Source organism: Callithrix jacchus, chromosome X, assembly GCF_049354715.1.
Source record: "Callithrix jacchus isolate 240 chromosome X, calJac240_pri, whole genome shotgun sequence".
Lineage (NCBI taxonomy): Eukaryota > Metazoa > Chordata > Mammalia > Primates > Cebidae > Callithrix > Callithrix jacchus.
In genome coordinates, this window is record NC_133524.1 from 151,549,865 (window position 1) to 151,557,500 (window position 7,636).

The window sequence follows — 7,636 nt, forward strand, 5'->3', positions numbered from 1 at the left end:
TAACCAGAGCCAGGAGGCCTGGGCCTGTGATCATTGACCACCTCACATGGTCAGAGGACTGTGAAAGAAATAGGTGCAGAGGCTGAGTGTGGTGGATGCAGCCATAATCCTGGTGCTTCGGCAAAAGAAACAGTCACTAGAGTGGATCGGCAACCAACAGAATGGGAAAAAATTTTTGCAGTCTACCCATCTGACAAAGGGCTGATATCCAGAATTTACAAAGAACTCAAGCAGATTTACAGGAAAAAAACAAACAAGCCCATTCAAAAGTGGGCAAAGGATATGAACAGATACTTTACGAAAGAAGACATATATGAGGCCAACAATCATATGAAAAAATGCTCATCGTCACTGGTCATCAGAGAGATGCAAATCAAAACCACATTGAGATACCATCTCACGCCAGTTAGAATGGCGATCATTAAAAAATCTGGATACAACAGATGCTGGAGAGGATGTGGAGAAAAAGGAACACTTTTACACTGTTGGTGGGAGTGTAAATTAGTTCAACCATTGTGGAAGACAGTGTGGCGATTCCTCAAGGCCTTAGAAATAGAAATTCCATTTGACCCAGCAATCCCATTACTGGGTATATATCCAAAAGACTATAAATCGTTCTACTATAAGGACACATGTACACGAATGTTCACTGCAGCACTGTTTACAATAGCAAAGACTTGGAATCAACCCAAATGCCCATTGATAATAGACTGGATTGGAAAAATGTGGCATATATACACCATGGAATATTATGCAGCAATCAGAAATGATGAGTTCGTGTCGTTTGTAGGGACATGGATGAATCTGGAAAACATCATCCTCAGCAAACTGACACAAGAACAGAAAATGAAACACCACATATTCTCACTCATAGGTGGGTGATGAAAAATGAGAACACATGGACACAGAAAGGGGAGTACTAAACACTGGGGTCTATTGGGGGGAAAAGGGGAGGGCCAGTGGGAGGGGGAGGTGGGGAGGGATAGCCTGGGGAGAAATGCCAAATGTGGGTGAAGGGGAGAAGAAAAGCAAAGCACACTACCATGTGTGTACCTACGCAACTGTCTTGCATGCTCTGCTCATGTACCCCAAAACCTATAATCCAATAAAAAATTAAAAAAAAATAAATAAAATAAACAGTTAATAAAATATCTTTCAGAAAATTTAGGAAGAGGGGAAAAAAAATAATCCTGGTGCTTTAAGAAGCCAAGGCAGGAGGATTCCTTCAGCCCAGGAGTTCGAGACAAGACTGGGAAACATAGTGAGATCCTGTATATACAAAAACATACAAAACTTAATTGCACAGTTCGAGTTACTCAGAGGCTGAGGCAGCAGGATTGCTTGAGCCCAGGGGGCCAAGACTGCTCTCCAGCCTGGACAACAAAGCGAGATCCTGTCCCAAAAATAAAAACAAAACCCCCAAACAAAAGAAACAAAAAAGAAAAAAATGAGTAATGAGTGATAGACCAGCTCTGTCATCATTGGGCTGGCGTGTTAACTGATTGGTCGGGTCCTGCACAATTTCTCTAGTCTATGCCCCTTGGTTCAGTCTGTGCATCCTGCAGTTCACTGATAGGACCCACATTCTGCCTCCTGCCTCCCGTGCCCTCTTCCCATCCAGAGCCACTGTGGAGAGTCCCACAGAGGGCAGTCCCAGAACCTGTTTCCTCCCCAGATATCTGATCACCAGGACCATTTTGCCTGAGACATCCATTTCATCTCCGTCCTGAAAAGCCTTCATCTTTTAACAGGTCTCACTGGAAGGAGGTTCAGGTTGCAGGCTTTTATGAGCTTCTAAATTTTCGGGAGAGAGAAACTCTGGCCCCCTTGCAGTGACAAGATTGCACGTGGAGGAGAAGGTGAGTGTCCCAGCCCCGGGAACAGAGTTCCCAGTTGAACTACAAGGAAAGTACATGGAAAGTCCACCAGGTGGCGCCTGACACCCAGTGCGAATGCCCGCGATGGAACTCGGGGGAAAGTACATGGAATGTCCACCAGGTGGAGCCCAACACCCAGCACAAACACCGGCAATGGAACTGCGAGGAAAGTGCATGGAAAGTCCACCAGGTGGCGCCCAATATCCAGCGAAAACGCCGGCAATGGAAATCCGGGGAAAGTGCGTGGAAAGTCCACAAGGTGGCGTCCGACTCCCAGAGCAAATGCTCGCGATGGAACTCGGAGGAAAGTGCATGGAAAGTCCAACAGGTGGCGCCCAATATCCAGCGCAAACGCCCGCGACGGAAATCCGGGGAAGATTCATGAAAAGTCCCCCAGATGGCGTGCAAACACAGTGCAAATGCCCGCGATGGACCGCTGAGGAAATTACATGGTAAGTCCACCAGGTGGCGCCCAATATCCAGGGCAAAGGCCTGCAGTGGAAATTCGGGGAAAGGCCATGGAAAGTCCAGGAGGTGGGTTAGGGTTAGGGTTAGGGTTAGGGTTAGGGTTAGGGTTAGGGTCAGGGTCAGGGTCAGGGTTTAGGGTTAGGGTCAGGGTTTAGGGTTAGGGTTAGGGTTTAGGGTTAGAGTTAGGGCTAGGGCTAGGGCTAGGGCTAGGGTTAGGGGTTAGGGTTAGGGTTTAGGGTTTAGGGTTAGGGTTAGGGTTTTGGGTTTAGGGTTAGGGCTAGGGCTAGGGCTAGTGTTAGAGTTAGGGTTAGGGTTAGGGTTAGGGTTAGGGTTAGGGTTAGGGTTAGGGTTAGGGTCAGGGTCAGGGTTTAGGGTTAGGGTCAGGGTTTAGGGTTAGGGTTAGGGTTTAGGGTTAGAGTTAGGGCTAGGGCTAGGGCTAGGGCTAGGGTTAGGGGTTAGGGTTAGGGTTTAGGGTTTAGGGTTAGGGTTAGGGTTTTGGGTTTAGGGTTAGGGCTAGGGCTAGGGCTAGTGTTAGAGTTAGGGCTAGGGTTAGGGTTAGGGTTAGGGGTTAGGGTTAGGGTTTAGGGTTAGGGTTAGGGTTAGGGTCAGGGTCTCAAAAAAAATTCATCTCAATTTTTCTCCATGTGCATAAATCTCCTGGGGTTGAGGATGGATCAGGGGGTGATTGTTTTTCTGGACGTGCTCATCTGGCTCCGTATGCTGAGTTTGTGTCTTTGCCTCCGTTGTCTCACGGAAGGGTTAGGATTAGGGTCTCAAAAAAATTATTCATCTAAATTTTTCTCCATGTGCATAAATTTCCTGGGGCTGAGGATGGATCCGGAAGTGAAGGTCCTTCTGGACATGCTCATCTGGCCCCAGATGCTGAGTCTGTGTCTTTGCCTCCGTTGTATCACGGTATGTTGGTCCACTTGTTTATAACCTAAGAAAAGAGGCTAGGTTTGTCCTGGATTTGATAACACACCAAATTTTTTTTTTTTATTTGACACGGAGTTTCACTCTCGTTACCCAGGCTGGAGTGCAATGGTGCGATCTCAGCTCACCGCAACCTCCACCTCCTGGGTTCAGGTGATTCTCCTGCCTCAGCCTCCCAAGTAGCTGGAGTTACAGTCATGCGGCACCGCGCTCAGCTACTTTTTTGTATTTTTGTAGAGACGGGGTTTCACCCCATTGACCGGGATGGTCTCTATCTCTTTACCTTGTGATCCTCCCGCCTCGGCCTCCCAAAGTGCTGGGATTACAGGCGTGAGCCACAGCGCCCAGCACATTTATTCTTAAACACATTACTGCTATTGGTATTATTTAAAGTGGAGTTAAATATATATATATATTTGTTTGTTTGTTTTTGAGATGGAGTCTTGCTTTCTTTCCAGGCTGGAGTGCAGTGGCACAATCTCAGCTCACTGCAACCTCTGCCTCCCAGGTTCAAGCGATTCTTCTGCCTCAGCCTCCTGAGTAGCTGGGACCACGGGCTTGTGCCAGCACACCCGGCTAATTTTTGTATTTTGAGTAGAGACGGGGTTTCACCATATTGGCCAGGGTGATCTCGGTCTTTTGACCTAGTGATCCGCCCACCTCGGCCTCCCAAAGTGCTGGGATTACAGGCCTGAGTCACAGTGCGCAGCAATTAAAGTGGAATTTTTATAATTTTGTTTTCAGATTATTCATTGTTAGTGTATACATATAAAATGTATTTTATGGCCAGGCTCGGTGGCTCACTCCTGTAATCCCAGCATTTTTGTAGGCCAATGCAGGTGTATCACCCGAGGTCAGGAGTTTGAGACCACTGCAGCCTCCGCCTTCCAGGTTCAAGAGACTCTCCTGCTTCAGCCTCCCGAGTAGGTGGAATTACAGGCATCTGCCATCACGCCCGGCTAATATTTGTATTTTTAGTAGAGACGTGGTTTTGCCATGTTGGCCAGGCTGGTCTCAAACTCCTGACCTCAGGTGATCCACCCACCTCGGCCTCCCAGAGTGCTGGGATGACAGGCATGAGCCACTATGCTCAGCTGATGCTCAGTTTTAACAGCCCTGACAGATGTAAAGAGCAGAGATGACTCCACGCTGGGTCCACCCAGCCTTTCCTCCTGAACAGGCGGAGACCCTGCATTCCTGGTAGGAACCCCTGGGCTGGAGCCACATTCTCCTCAGTGCAGCCCACCTGGGGGAGCTCTCATCCATCCCACCAGCACTGGCGATCTCACTTGATAATGGCAAAATATTTACAGTCCCCAAATCATCCTGTTCAGTTCTGGATTTAACTTTGCCAATAGTTTCTCAGTGGCCTTAGAACCACGGTCTCTGGACCCTGAGTGCTCCTGCCTGCTGCCCTCTCCCATCCGGTCTGCTACACCTGTCTGCAGTCCCACTCATGAGGACATGGGCTCCTGGGTGTCTCGGCAGGGATTTTATGTGTGTTCTCTCAGCCCATTCACCCAGTGACCACCTCAGGTTTTTAAGGCTTTCTCTAGATAAGTTCTTAGAATCATAGCAGTTATGTTACCTAAAGGTAGACAAGTTAATGTGATTTTTCTAAATTCAAGGAAATAATCCATTATTTATTAGATCATCTGTGAGATGACCTTCTATTTTTTTTGGGTTTTTTTTTTTGAGTTGGAGTTTCCCTGTGTTGCTCAGGCTGGAGTTCAGTGGCACAATCTCTGCTCACAGTAGCCTCCATCTCCTGGGTTCAAGTAATTTTCATGCCTCAGCCTCCTGAGTAGCTGGGACTACAGGCACTCATCACCACACCCAGCTAATTTTTATATTTTAATAGAGATGAAGTTTCACTGTTTTGGCTATGCTTGTTTCAAATTCCTAACCTCATGATCCTCCTGCCTTGGCCTCTGAATATGCTAGGATTAAAGGCCTTAGCTAGCATGCCCAGCCTAATTTTAACGTTCTGAGAGAATACCAAACTATGTTAAAAATAGGCTGAACCATTTTATATTCCACATAGAGTATTTCAAGGTTGTGATTTCTCTGTGACCTCGAAACACTTGTTACTTTAGATTTCTTAAATCACAGCCTTTCTAATGTGTGCGAAGGTTGTGTCATCGTTTCCGTTGAGATGACTGTAATGATAATGGTATTGATCATCTTTTTCTGTGCCTGCGTTCAGTTGATATGGTTGATTGATTGGCAAAATGTGTGCAAGTGTTTCTCCATCTTGTAATTTTGTGGTTGAGTCATCCAAATTATACATTGTGGTTAACAGACTGTTATATAATGCACAAATATTTTCGTCTGTTCTATGTGGGTTTTTTTTTCCACTTTCTTTCTTTCTTTTTTTTTTTTTTTTTTTTGAGATGGAGTTTCGCTCTTGTTACCCAGGCTGGAGTGCAATGGCGCAATCTCGGCTTACCGCAACCTCCGCCTCCTGGGTTCAGGCAATTCTCCTGCCTCAGCGTCCCGAGTAGCTGGGATTACAGGCACGCACCTCAACGCCCAGCTATTTTTTTTTTTTGTATTTTTAGTAGAGACGGGGTTTCACCATGTTGACCAGGATGGTCTCGATCTCTTGACCTCGTGATCCACCCACCTCGGCCTCCCAAAGTGCTGGGATTACATCCACATTCTTTTTTTTCTGAGACCCAGTCTTGTTCTGTCACCCAGGCTGAAGCACAGTGGTGCAATCTTGGCTCAGTGCAACCTTTGCCTCCTGGGTTCTAAAGATTCTCCTGCATGAACCTACCAAGTAGCTGAGATTAGAAGCTCCTGCTACAATGCCTAGCTATTTTGTTTGTTTGTTTTTTGAGGTGGAGTCTAGCTTTGTCGCCCAGTGCTCTAGTGCAGTCTCAGCTCACTGCCACTTCCACCTGATGGGTTCAAGGGATTCTCTTGCCTTGGCCTCCTGAGTGGCTGGGATTACAGGTGTGTCCTAAGATGCCCAGCCAATTTTTGTGTTTTTAGTAGAGACGGGGTTTCTCCATGTTGATCAGGCTGGTCTCGAACTCCTGACCTCAGGTGCTCCACCCACCTTGGTATCCCAAAGTGCTGGGATGACAGGTGTGAGCCACTGCACCCTGCCACTCAGAGGCATTTTTTTTTAAATCGGACCTTGCTCTGTCAGCCAGGCTGGAGTGCAGTGGCCTGATATCGGCTCACTGCAACCTCCGCCTTCCGGGTTCAAGAAGTCACCTGCGTCAGCCTCCCAAGTAGCTAGGATTACACATGCCTTCCACCACCCTTGGGTAATTTTTATATTTTTAGTAGAGACGGAGTTTCAATATGTCGGCCAAGCTGGTGTTGAATTCCTGACGTCAAGTGATCCGTTCGCCCCTGGCCTCCCAAAGTGCTGTCTCAAAAAAAGAGGTTGGCCATGGCTTCCTGCAACCTCCACATTGTGGGCCGAAGCCATCCTCCCGCCTCAGCCTCACAGGTAGCTGGGACTAAAGGTTTGTGCCAACATACCTGGCTAATTTTTGTGTTTCTGGTAGAGATGGGGTTCTGCTATGTCATACTGGCTAGTCTCGAACTCCTGGACCGAAGGAATCCACCTGTCTCGGCTTCCCAATGTGCTGGGATTACAGGCAATAGCTATCGTGCCTGGCCTATTTTTATCCTCTTGAGGACATTCCAAACTACGTTAAAAATAGGCCACACCAACTTATATCTTTTTATGTGACCGTTTTCCACTTGCATAGCTTACTGGCAAAGTGTGTGTTCAATGGTCGTTCCATTTTGCAAAATGTGCTGTTTTTGTCCCTGAGTGATCCAAATTACACTTCGTGGTTAACAGACTTGTTGTGGGATGTGTAATGCACAAATAGTCTCTTTCTTTCTGTGCTTGTCTTTTCACTTTATTTATTTATTTATTTTTTGAGACAGAGTCTTGCTCTGTGGCCCTGGCTGGAGCGCAGTGGTGGAATCTCAGCTCACTGCAACCTCTACATTCTGGGGTCAAGAGATTCTCTTGCCTCAGTCTTCAGAGCACTTGGGATGACACGCGTGCACCACCACGCTTGGCTGATTTTTGAGTTTTCGGTATAGATGTGGTTTCTCCATGTTGGTCTTGCTGGTCTCAAACTCTTGACCTCAGTGATCCAACCACCTGGGATTTCCAAAGTGCTGGGATTACAGGTGTGAGCCATTGTACCCTGCCACTTCCAGGCATTGGGTTTTTAATTTTTGTTTTTTTTTTTGAGATGGGATCTTGCATGTCGGCCAGGCTGGAATGTAGTGTTCTGATATCGGCTCACTGTAACGTCTGCCTCCTGGGTTCAAGGAATTCTCCTGTGTGGGTAACCCCCCATATAGGAACCGAGGAAGGA